Here is a 13,944-nt window from a genome sequence, read left to right on the forward strand (position 1 = left end):
TGGAGAGGAAAGCTGAATTGGCACTAGCGAGTGGACATGCCTGAAGTCTTATCTCGTACCAAAGGGAGACACAATAAATTTGGTCGCACTGCAGAGTATCTTGGATAGAGAAAACAAAACACACACAAAAATTCTAATCAATGCGCGAGTTGGTGAATAAGCTTTTATAATTTATATGTTAATTTTTTTTTTTCTTCTTGCAACTTTAGAAAAAAAGAAGAAGCATATTCTAATTAAGCAGGATAGCCAAGCTTATTGGACGTTGCTATATTCCCAGTAGTATAATTAATCTTGCGCTCAATTAGAGCACTTACCTACCCTGAGGCAAGCTTGAGTATACCCTAATGTGCTTCCATTAGCTCATCGACCAAAATGTAAGCTCTGCCAAGCTCTTAGTGTAAACTTAGCTTGGTATAAGTATTGTTACAAAACTGTGAAACACTTTAACACTATTCTATTCTTTTTAACTATGGTTATTTACTAGCTTGGAAAGGGTTGTGTACTTTTAACACATTTTACCCCAAAACATTCTGAGCTAGAAGATTTATATTCTTTCCTCTAATTTGTGGCAAAGAAAAATAAGGTAATTTTTCTTTTAAGTTTTCTACAGTGAGTTGGATTTAAGTTTTATTCAGAGCGCTGAATTTCATTATATACAAAGAAAATTACATAAAACAAAAATAATCATAGTTTTTTTTAGACTTTTTCCTGTATTTGTAAATAAATAATTAAATATAAAAAAAAATTGACAACTGTAGACAATATTAACAAAAATGTTAGTAATTAATTATGTAGGGTTAGTTATTGTGTAAATTTTGAGCATTTCTACTGATCCACAAAATTAACTATTTTTTTCTGTGGCCATCATTGGATGAGGATCATTTTTATAACAGTAGAGGAATGCTGGGTAAAACCAGATAAAACTGAATAACAAGTTATAAGCAAAAAAAGGTTGTAAAATAAAATAGAAAAGTAGAATTACTAGAAATGAGGACAGTAAGTTAAATCTTTCAAATTGGGAAATAGTAGTGGCAAACAGACTAAAGGGTAAAGGTTAAAGGCACAATAACACTAAGTCCGAGTGTAACAGTACAACCTTTCCTTATACCCAGCATAGAAAAATTCTTCCCCGAATTATGCGGCACACTAAAAGGTAACCAGCATTGACAACTGGCAAGAGAACTGTCCAAATAAACAGACTGAAAAGGGACAGTGAATGGTATGCTTAAAAACTGTGTTTTAATTCGTTATTTACATTGGAACAGTTGGGAAAAAACACTATACTGTGTTCAATGTGGTTGTCGGAAAGATTCAAAGTGGCAACGGAACCATTATTCTATTATTGGACTTGTTGATCTTATTTACTTATTGTGTACACGATGGATCACCAGCGGCATGCGGGTAGACCAGTTTCTATATCATTCCATAAACGTTGCGGCACACATAGCATTGGCACATGGCACATCGGTCGCAGAAACACCTACTTACTAAGTAGAGTTCATCTACGTCACGTTTTATTGGGAAAATATTGCAAGTCAACCAGACAGAAATTGACAGAAGATTAACAAAATTATTATTTTTGTAAGCATAAGGTAGACCTTCACTTAGAGCAGTGTCGCTGAAGCTCTCTTAAAGCTTTCATGTTCAGGGATGTCGCCGCTGAAGCTGTCTTAGAGCTTCCATGTTCCCATTGGATGGAGGGAAATCACAAAAGTGGCAGCAGATTTGCCATCTTGTGGCGCAGCTATTCGTCTCAGTTTCTCTTTTTACGCATAGACTGTGGAAGTTTATCATATTCATCAAGGACATTCAATAGTCCTATATGGAATTACTAGCCTCTCGTGATGGCGGGTACATACCTTTTTCGGCTGTGCTAATAGCTATGAGAGTCTATGGCTACCGTACGTCAGATACTGAGGAATTTCATAGTCTGCATTAATATTCTTTTAAAGTTTGCATTTGTCTGCGAATTCTAGAATTACAACATAACAGGAAGAAACACAATCTGCCATTGTAACGTTTTTCAATGTCCCCAATATCGTGCATTTGTTATTCTGTTTGTCTTCATGTTCGTTTCTAAAACAATAATAAATTTCTGAATAGTAATAACCGACACGAAAATTCAAATCTAATGTATTTCTTTCATGCAATAATTCACTTTTATTTACTGGACTTCTTTTTACTTATTCTTAGCCTACTAACTTGCAATTATGCAGATTTTTTGTATTTTCACAATAAATATCCGTTTTGAGGTCCTATCAGTTCCAAAAAGTATTTTTTCGGGTCTTAATATTTGGATGCATCCACATTACTCAATATACACGTACACAATAAGAAAATAATCAGAGTACTGGAGAGGACCTAGTATGTTCCCTTAAGGTACATCTTCAAGGATAGGATAAATGGAAGTAATGTCTGAATCCAGAAATAACGCCCCGTCAAGTAAGAACTATAGTCCTATATGGAATTACTAGCCTCTCGTGATGGCGGGTACATACCTTTTTCGGCTGTGCTAATAGCTATGAGAGTCTATGGCTACCGTACGTCAGATACTGAGGAATTTCAAATCAAATGATACTGAGAAGATTGCTTTGAGCGACATCTACAGTAAGCCCAAATGACTGAACTCGATCAATAGCTTGAGCGTGTATTTTACATATATTAGCATTTATACTCCTTTATTACAATAATAATCATCCAGCCAGTTCTCTAAAATGTTTTCTTTTTCCTAAGTTTTCGAAACCCGCAATGATAAAAAAAAAAAAAATATCAACAAACATCCGTAATGGGATAGCGCGAACGCAGTCCCACAAAGCCAAAAATTGTGCGCCCGAGATATCCACATTTGGGATATTCGCAGGGGTCAACCAAACCTAAAGTGCAATGGAAAGGCCTCGCCCTGAGGGAACCGCCTTACTGATCACGGTTAACCCCCACGCCAGGTAATTATAAAATTGCTAATAGAATAATTAATAATATATACTCTTTAAAGTAAACGGACTATTCGGGAAGGACCAGCGATTAATTGGACATTGCCATGAACAGTTATCTAATTTCTTATAATGTAATAATGAAAACGATAACCCAATAATGAAGACGACCACTTTCTCAAGTGATTAAAGTGCAATTTTAGAAATAACTAAACCATTTTTTTGTCGTTGAATAAAATTTTATCAAAAAATTTAGAACAAAAAATTTACAAATTCATTGAACGTCACTGTACTGTTACTATTTACACCAATTTAGTAACATCAATGTTGATGTTATTTCTGGATGAATTTTCGGCCTTAGATTTAAGCTGGTGCAATTTTTTTAAGAAATTTCTTAAAAATTCCCCTAACTACCAGAGAGCGTTAGTAATGCTTTTAATTAAAACATTAATTTTCTTTAATTTATTTTTGTTTAAAGAAAAAAACTGTTTAAAAATTATTATCTTCTGACCGAATGTATGTAAATTTCTGGTTCATTAAGGAATATTACTTGCCAGAAAATTATTCTAGAAATGATTAGTTACTAATAAAAGGACCCCACTTGTGCAGTTTTTAAGGAAATCTTTTGAGCCTTAAAGAACTTCAGGAAAGCCACATTCTTTAGATCAAGCGATTTTCTTCGATCTTGCAAATGTTTGCTAACAGTTTTAATTAATATTATAAAAGTAATAAAACCAAATGAAGATTGAGTTGAATTTTGGCGGAAAACAGAACCTAAATTAAGTTATAGGTTCTTAAAGAAGCAATTAGTATGTACTTCAAAGTTAGAGAAATCCTTACACCTATATACGTAGATGTATATGCATATGCATGTAAGTAGTGGAGACTTCCTTTAGACATCTCAGTTCCTGAGTTTCAGTCTGGGACCAATCAGCAAAAATGTAGTTTATGAAGAAAAAATGAATACGGAAAAGTGCCAAACAATTTTCACTCACACAAGAAAAACAAAGCGATAAAGAAAATGAAAGCTCAAAAAATAAAATTAAGAGAAATACATTAAAACTGTCCGGTAGGACAGTTGTATAAGGGTTGATCGTAAAAAAGTGCACGAAAAAGCGTAATGTTGAAAGACACCCAACTTTGACAATTTTTTTCTCTTTTTCTGTAAAAGATAAAATTCCCAAATTTTCGTTAAAATATTGGGCAAACCCTCCTTTATAACAGTATTTTTTTTTGCAACAACCCAGATCTAATAGGTTTCGAGAAAAAAGTTGCCGAAAATAAGCAAAAACCGCTTTTTCAAAAAATGTTCTTGTTCTTGTTGTTACCTTTTTTTGTAAACAACGTAGCGCCTAAACGCGTGAACCAATTTTCATGAATGAGGTGTCATTCGATTCGGAATTTTATGTAGATGTGCCTTTTGGGGGTCTCGACGCTGTACATCAAATGGGCGCGGTGTTAGCCCCCTTTATGTAAGGCCCCCTGCAAAATTATTATTACTAATTACTCTGTAAATCTCGGCCCGATTTTGATAAAATTTGGTAGGATGATAGGGTTAGGGCTCCCCTACGTAATATTAAAGCGGCGATCTGCTCTTACACTTATTAAGGGGAAGTATAGCAATCATTTCAAATTATCGACACGTGAACCGATTTTCATGAATGAAGTGTCATTCGAATCGAAATTTTGTACAGATTTGCACTTTGAAAGTCTCGATGCTGTGCCTTATAAGGAGAGGAGTTTGCCTCACCCAAATAAGCCCCTTTCTAAAACTATTACCAATATTTCTATAACCCTTAGTCCGATTTTGATAAAATTTAGCACGAAGAAGCGGTTAAAGCTCCTCTACGTGGCTGTGAAGTGCCATCATGCTCTTACTCTTACCAAGAGGAAGTACTGCAATCGTTAAAATAATCAATAAGTGAACCGATTTACATCAATGAATTGCCGTTCGATTCAAAATCTTTGTCTGTATTCGCAGTTTATTTTTCTTACTCCTCTTAAAAGGAAGTACTGAAATCGCAGTTTAATTTTTCTATTTACGTGCAAATACCTTCCTATTTTATTCAAAACGCTTTTTCAAAAAAATTGTTATTGAGGATGGTTTGTGGACCGCAACTATAATCATTCTTTAAAAAGATCTCTTCAGTGGTAGTTACGGTTCCGACTTAACACCTTATCAGGTTATAATGATAGAATAGCTTATTCCAAATTTTAAAAAAAATCTGTAAAGCAGATATGTAACTATACAAAATAGACAAAAAGGAAAATCTATCCAAAAGGTACAAAAATCTCCTTAACAAAAACTTACAGTTTAAAAAGTTAAGTATAAGGGTTGATTAAACGCCAGAAGGTACACAAATCAGCAAGTACCCAACATTTCATTAATACTTCATTAATATAATTTAAGTAATTTTACTGCATTAATTTTCATTAACATTTTTTAGAATTATTAGATGTCACAGACCCTTATGCTGGCCATTTTCGTCTACAATATATTTGTTCAAGTAGCACACCATTTAACTTAAATTGATTGACTGTAATATCTTTTTATCTATATATATGCATTTTAATAAAATTTGCATACTTTTTAGGACAGCTAATTATTCCAGCATTTTACTATAAGTAAAATTAAGGGGACTAAATTAAATTAAAATTGGAAATGAATAATTATTGTTGAATAATCTACTTGTTAGTAACTGTGTGTTATTTGTGCTCACGAATATTTCGGTGAGACGAATTCAAGACTGAAATATTGTTTTAGATCCTCCGTGATTCAAATTTTTTAAACAGTAGCCGACTCTAACTTTGTCTTTTTCTACTTTAACAAGCATGAATATGTGTCAGAATAAAGGGCACATTAAAGAGAAATCATAAGAATAATTTGGAATAGAGTTAAAATAAAGTACCTATTTAATAACGAAGATATAATATACATTTTATAACAATTATAACAAAAAAATATTATAAATGAAGTGGCCAGCATAAGAGTCTGTGACATCTAATAATTCTAAAAAATGTTAATGAAAATTAATGGAGTAAAATTACTTAAATTATATCAACGAAGTACTAATGATATGTTGGGTACTTGCTGATTTGTGTACCTTTTGGCGTTTAATCAACCCTTATACTTTACATTTTAAACTGTAAGTTTTTGTTAAGGAGTTTTAAAATAACAATTAGATTAAACTTCAGTAAAAACAATTAATTATGTCACTTGCACAAAGTAATGGATAACGTTTTTAGTTTTTCACAAATGTAATTCATTTTGCTGTGGGTGAATTGTTTTAGTTACTAAACAATAATTAACAATCTAAACTTTAATTAAATTTTGTTTTTAATAAGTTATTAAAAAAAGTTTATATCTCATTAAAAACTTTAAATGAGTAAAATATTTTTGAATAGAAAAGTTATTTTCAGTTTTTTAATAGCTTTGTGAAAGTCACGATTTAATCTAAAATGAATTTAAAATAATTGATACCAAATCTTTCAAGGTGATTCATCTTGGATATAGGAGCACTATTTTCCAAGATTTGGTTAATGATGTTCTTGGTTATGTTTTGGATGAATTATTTCTAACTTCCAGAAATATTTGGATCTGTAACTTTTAATTTATAAACACCAGGAAAATTAAAGACATTAATGCGAGAGGAAGATTGTTAGGCTTTCCTTAATGGGTTGTACCCAAGGTAATCGATTGGAAGTGCTACTTAATGAAAAGGTTTTTCAATAATTTGAGATTTTGACCAGAAAATGGTGCCTACGATTTTTCGTTAAACTTGGAGCTCTCTAATTGTGGACACAAGGATCTATCGCTTTTATTTGCAACATTTTTCACGGAAAATAACGGGCTAAGGTCACTTCTGAGAAAGAGGATAGGTAGATGTCCTCTAAAGTGCCACTCCTAAAAATAAATCTATCTCTTGTGTCTCCTATAGAAAAGGGGGTATAGTATTGGGTGTAATTGATTTTGAAGAAAACCATATTTTTCCCCCTCTTCAAGAAGAGTTAAAAACATTAAAGTTCTCTGGACATGCAAAACAAAACAAAAAAAATCAACAATACAATACCCAGGGAAGGGATTAGCTATGAGGTTAGCATACTGGACTCCCACGCGGAGGTCCCGGGTTCGAATCCAGCAGCTGACCCTTAGATTTTCTCTTCCTAGGAGCTTCTTACAGCTCACTGTCCGGTGATGGACAGTGTTGTCTGTAACGAGAGAACACTGTCCGGAGGCCGGCAGTGCACTGGAAAAAGCTCCGGGCGCTAATGACCTCAGCTGTTGATGCGCCAAAAAAAAAAAAAAAAAAAAAAAAAAAAAAAAAAAAAAAATACAATACCACAGTGTAGCTAAGCTCAATTTATGTCACGATAACTGCAGCAACTTTGTTACTAACGATATGCTGCCCACGCAAAATTAAAAAAAAAAAAAATATTGAACTTTACCTAGACATTTTTTTTTTTAAATAGAACAAGCTCAACACAACTTCATAACTAGGAATTCCATTAATATGAGGAAATATTCTTGTAAGATTTAACTGAGAGTACTTTTAGACTTTGATATTTTGACATGAAGAGAAATTTCTAAGCTGAAATATTAAATGTATTTTATTAGGAATCAGATAACAGAAATTATGAACAGAAACTAATCATTGCCACAACACGCACTATGCTCACCAAATGACACTTAATCTAGTAGCAATGGTAAAGGTCACGAAGATAAAGCAGGGACCAGTTTTTAGTCCTAAAATTGTGCAAGAAAACTTAGAAAAATATGCATAATTCCATGGTCAAAAGCAGAGCATTTAAAGAAAAATTAATCAATGTGGGAGAAAAGAAATATAAAGAGAAAAGTATTAATTAAACTAAATTAAAGATGACAAGGGATTGTAACTAAAATATTTTCTTGTAGAATTTTCCCAATAACAATGTATTTAAAACACCTCTACTTAATTCCAAATTTATGCGAATCAATTATTTTCCCAATGAATAATTTAAGTAATTATAAAAGTACAAGAGTAGATCGCGATAAAAAACTTAGTAAGACTTGGCGTATCCATTCTGTAAATGAAATTCTCAAAAAACATGTTGGTCAAATATCCATCAAAAAAATCTAAGCATTTTCTATTACAATCAGGATAATATTAATAAGAATATTAAAATAATCTTTAATAAGAAATATTTAAAAAAAATAAATAAAAATGTGTATTGTTTTTGTGCTTCAGGACAAAACGTCGCCGTTGTGATCTAATGCTTTGAATTATAATTATTCCTAATGAATTAATAGAATCAACTTTCGAAAAAATCAAACAAAATATTAGTCTAAAGTCGTAAGTTATAATTCCTGGCTTTATAAAAGAATTACAGTGCTAAAACTTCACATGTGACCTAACATTAAGCAGCGCATTCTCTGGGTGGCATGTTGAACCTCTATTAGTATTTTGGTTTAAACAATAATTACATTATAGAAATTAGAACCGAACTCAGAAATGGCATAGATTAGGGATAGAGTTTAAATTCACCATTCTCTTAGAACCCCCAACAACTTACAACTAGTCTAAAAATAGTTGTTTAGGCATGTAATAAGTATTCAAAATTGTAAAGAAAATCAATGAAAAAGTTTGCAAAATCACTAAAAACTGAAAAATATTTTCAATTAAATGAATCTACTCTAGAAATATTGCGAACAGGATTGTGTCGTAATATCGGAAATAGTCTTAAACAACTCTAATGCACTTTGCCTGCTGAGTTAGTTGATGTTAGCAAGGGTTCATCCCAACGGTCGTTCTACACTCTTGTACATAACAAACCATTGGCACCCCCAGTGAGTCGCAAGAGATCTTTCTTGTCGCAGTAGATTTGCCTTTTTTTTTTTTTTTTTGGAAGGACGTTTATCTTTCTGTGGCAACCACTTTTCCTATTTGAATCTTTAAAGGAACTATGAAAACTATTCAAACCAGAATTATTTCTGATAGTGATCGGAAACTATCAAGATTAATTTGTACCATGCAAAACGAAATTTGTCTTCTTTGGCAACGGCTGAACGACATGCGATCTATAAACTACGCGATTCTTAAAGGAGAAGACAAAGTGACTGGCTTACAAATTCTTTCTGGCGGTACATTATAAAATAAGGAGGAATGAGTTCGGAGAAAGAGGTGTGAGCTGAACAAGGACCTGGTAGAATGTTTCTTGCACTCTTCTTATAGTTTTATAGGAAACAATTAATAAAGAAGATGGATAAACTATAGCACTCCTTGAGGAAAGAAAGCCGGACGCAGTAACCGAGGGGAGGACGCGTAGATTGAAACCCACGGAGAACCAGAAAGAGTCGAAAGCAGAAAGGCTCCTGCAGAAGGTCAGTTGCGGGAGATTCTTGACAAATCCTGGAATGATCTTATAGATGCCCTAGGTACCAGAAAGAACTTCAGGGCATTAAGAGAACAACGGATAAGAAACGCTTTAGATAATTTTGAATTTGAATTTTGATTAGTTTCTCTTTGAAAAACAATTTGAGGTTAAGAACTCATAATCTAACAACTGGGTCAATTATAATTAGAAAGGTGGTATCCGAACATGGTACCAAATATCAAGTTGAAGTTCCTGCGACTGAATTAAACTACGAGGGGGTACCCAAAAATAACCGGAATTGCGTTGCCGCGCATGGAGCTTACGTAGTACGCATTTCTGCCGCTAGACGTGTATAGCGCAATTCCTTGCCAGTTCCGTCCTGCCTGTGTTGTCTGCCTGGCTTGTTCTGTTCATCTGCAGTGATTGTTTTTACCAGCGCTGTTTTGTTCTTTTTTCGTTTTTTATGATGGCAAGTTTAAGTGAACAACGTGCAGCTCTGAAATTTTGTTTTCTACTCGGCAAAAATGCTGCTGAAAGTGTTTTAATGTTGAAAACAGCTTACAAAGATGACGCTATGGGAAAAACTCAAGTATACGAGTGGTTTACTCGGTTTAAAAATGGCGACATGTCGATTGATGACAAACCTCGTTCTGGACGTCCATCAACTGCCCGAATCGACGAAAATGTTGAAAAAATTCGAGAGCTGGTGTTCACAGACCGTCGACAGACAATTGATCAACTGTCAGAGAGTAGTGGGTTATCTTGGAGCTCGGTTCAGCGAATTTTAACGGAAGATTTGGGGATGAACAGGGTTGCTGCCAAGTTTGTTCCTCGAGTTCTGACTGACAATCAAAAAGAACATCGAGTTGAAACATGTCGTGCTTTGAAACAACAGCTTGAAACTGATCCAGACTTTCTGTCAAAGGTCATTACTGGTGATGAGTCATGGTGCTATGGTTATGACCCAGAAACAAAGCAACAGTCGAGCCAATGGAAGACGTCATCTTCACCCCGACCAAAAAAATGTCGTCAAGTCAAGTCAAACATCAAACAATGCTGATTTGCTTTTTTGATGCCAAAGGCGTAGTCCATTCAGAGTTTGTCCCCCCCCCCCAGGTCAGACCGTCAATCAAACCTTGTATTTGGAAGTTTTGAAAAGATTGCGCAATAGTGTTCGCCAAAAAAGACCCGATTTGTGGCAAACAGGAGACTGGTTCTTCCACCACGACAATGCACCTGCACACACAGCCATCTCTGTTACACAGTTTTTGGCTAAAAATGGCATGGTTCCGCTGCCCCACGCACCTTACTCGCCTGACCTGGCTCCGTGCGACTTTTTCTTATTTCCACGAATGAAAAAGGGCATGAAAGGTCACCGATTTGACAACATTGAAGAGGTCAAGAAAAAAACGAAGAAGGAGCTGTCAGCCATTTCTAAAGATGACTACAAAAAATGTTTCGAACAGTGGAAGCACCGGTGGGACAAATGTATTAGTTGTAATGGAGAGTATTTTGAAGGGGATAAGGTTGTTCTGTAAAAAATTTGTAAATAAATAGCTTTTAAAAAATAATTCCGGTTTTTTTTTGGGTACCCCCTCGTATAACGTTCTGATAAACGCGTTTAATGCATAAACTCAGTTTTAAAAACCCCCAAAGGGCAATAACTTCATTATCTTGCTAATTTATAATTGACTTCCAGAGACAAGTGCAAAAAAATCCAGGTGTTCCCACACTAATGATGCGGGTTGATTGTGTTTATACCGTTATTAAGTTTTGGCTTAATATTAGGTTTGCAAAAAAATAAATTTTAAGAACTAAATGTTTTGATGAGAAACGATTACATGACTTCCCTTACAGTAATTAAGAGATTGAAAGTGACAAATTGTGTTCTAAAATTGAATTTAAATCTATCTTTACTTATTTCAAATAGAATCCTAATACTTATCAGAAACTTGAGTGGAAGCTCGTGCCGTGAAGTACATTAACTATGTGTGCTGATTGGTACTTAGTTCTGCAAGTTAAGGAACCACCTCGTTCCCTCCAAAAGTACCATATAGATAAAGGTTTCCCTACTTCTACTTGGAAGACTGAAACATATAACTTCCTTGTTTATAGACAATTCCCATCTAAAACTTAGAATAGCTGTTCCATAAAACATATTTAAATCGACCATTTATGTGTTTGCTTTGTTCATTGTAATCAAGAATCGTCAAGTGATTTATTCTGATGATTTGACATGTGAAGAGAATAAATACTTCGTGATACATCACATGAATGTGATTTTAAAAACCCATTGCTTATAAATATTAAAATCACGTCGCTTTTTGCCTTCCATTCTGTGATAAAGTAGGTCACATTAATTTACGCTATTTTTTTCTTTTTTGTTCACTTTCTCTTATCCGTAATAAATTGTTTTACTTTCTCTGAAGTATTTTTTCAGAGAAAGTTCTAAAAATCGTGTTAAATCTCCTAATTATTTTAACTTTAAACAGAACTCTAAGCTTGTTACTATTACTTTTTGCTCACATTGAACTTGTTTTTAATCTTTCTTACATCTTGTAAGAGGGAGTGAAGCAAGAAATGTTTTGAATAAAAAAAAATTGCTATTTACAAAGTGAGATGGGTAATGAGTGACATTAAACTCAAAACGAAAAATTACAAACAACTGTAAGTACAGTATTGAATTTAGATATCACCATGGGGGACAATCACCTTTAAAATAAAATCAATTAAATGAAAATGCCGCTTTACTGAACAGTTTTTCACTATTTCTTTTCTTTTTTTTGCGATTTTCACGAAAATGGGTCCAACGTTTTATTTGTATTTTTTTAAACAACACGAAGGTGATGTGATCTCATCACACTTATAACCTAAAATGTTATCCAAGATCAAACATTAGTAAATTAAACTAAATACATGTTAATTTAGTACAAAGTTTTAACTTGTAACTAACTAAAAATCATAAGAATAAAAATGATTAAAAAAAAAAATAATGAAATGAATTTTAATTATTTTTAAAGAAAAAAGAAATCTTCTTTTTTGGGAGGGGCCTTTAATTTAGAATATTAGTTATGATCTCACATCATGCTGAAAACATGTATGATACAAGAAAACCAAAGTGCAAGTATAATCCCCAAAGCACAAACTGAAGTGCCAAAAGTAAGGAAAATAGTCTAAAACTTATCAAAAATCAAACATCAACAGATTTTTGGAATTTAAATATTAATAATACAATAAGGAACAAGAAAACCCTAACTGTCGCAAAAAAATTTAACTTACTAATGCAAAGCACAACTTTTTTGCTCAAAATAATTATTTAAAAGTTTAAACAATTGAGATACACTGTCTTCTGAACCAATCAGATTTTCATTTTCCCTAAAAATATGAACATTCAATGATCAACTGAACTAAACTGAAATTTGATCCATCTAAAATGTATCCATTTCTCTCTCTCTCTCTCTGAATTAGAACAGGGTATAGCCCAAGTCAATTCCGATGTTTATTCAATTAATGAATGGGTGAAACAAAATTGTATTGAGTTTAATGTATCTAAAACCAAAGCCATGATTGTTGGAAGTGCCAGATATGTCAACGATATTGATATGAGTTCTATTTCAAAAATAACAATAGATCAGGCTTCTATTCCTTATGTTGATTCTGCCAAATGTTTGGGTGTCACTATTACTAGTACTCTATCATGGAATAATCATGTTGGTGACATATCTAACAAAATTTCTAAAACTTTGTGCCAGCTTAAATACAATAGGAATATTCTGCCTATTTCGCTAAGAAAACAGCTGATTACTACACTTATATTTCCGCATTTAGATTACTGTTCGCTAGTGTACAATGATTTAACAGCTGAATTGAACATAAAATTACAAAGGTCAATAAATTCCTGTGTTCGTTTTATTCTAAATGTAAGAAGAGATGAGCATATTACTCCTCATTTTATTTTTCTTAATTGGCTGAATGTCAAGTATAGAAGGAAGTATTTATTGGGAAGGTTTCTGTTTATGCTTCTAAAAAATAAACGTCCTGAATATTTATTTAATCTGTTTATTAGGAAGGCCCAATTAGATTTAAAAAATACCAGAACTGCTAATTTCAAATTTTATATTTCTCCATATCGAACAGTTACCTATAAAAATTCATTTCTTGTGCAATCTTCTCTTTTCTGGAATTCTTTACCTCTTACATTAATTCATAAAAGTACAATAGCTTCATTTAAAAATGCATTGTATGATTTCTTAATGCGGTCCTTCATAGAAGACGCATCTCATTAGAGAATTTATTATTTAGTTTTATATCTATAAATTAAGTGCATTTCAATGTAATTTTTGTTATAATAATTTTACTTTTATATTGCTTTTACTTATAGAGAACTTATTGTAATTAATTTTGTAATTTAAATTTTGTTTGTTGTCCTTAAGGGATATTGTCCCAGGACAAAATAAAAGTTTCTTTCTTTCTTTTCTTTCTTTCTCTCTTTCGAATTAATTACACATTTTATGCTATTAATTAATATTGAACTGAATATGATAACTGTTCCAGTTAAACGAAACTGAAAATGGATTTTAGTAATTTTAAACGTCAGATGGTATTTGCTAAAAACTTTGTATTATACTCGTTGTATCCCTTTAGGAGGGAGAACTAGAATTAG

General features: G+C 32.9%; 1 protein-coding gene and 1 non-coding gene across 2 annotated transcripts in view; both read right to left on the minus strand.

Moving 5' to 3' along the window:
• LOC141450045 (uncharacterized) overlaps window positions 1-13,944 on the minus strand; it is a 47,203-nt gene that overhangs the window by 17,804 nt on the left and 15,455 nt on the right. The gene's annotated exons all lie outside the window — the stretch shown is intronic.
• On the minus strand, window positions 2,785-2,950 carry LOC141450560 (U1 spliceosomal RNA). Its single transcript, XR_012456170.1, has one exon. It is a non-coding gene; the product is annotated as a U1 spliceosomal RNA (small nuclear RNA).

The sequence above is a fragment of the Rhodnius prolixus genome, unplaced genomic scaffold (genome assembly GCF_049639745.1).
Source record: "Rhodnius prolixus isolate KJV_2025 unplaced genomic scaffold, Rpr scaffold_2, whole genome shotgun sequence".
Classification (NCBI taxonomy): Eukaryota; Metazoa; Arthropoda; class Insecta; order Hemiptera; family Reduviidae; genus Rhodnius; species Rhodnius prolixus.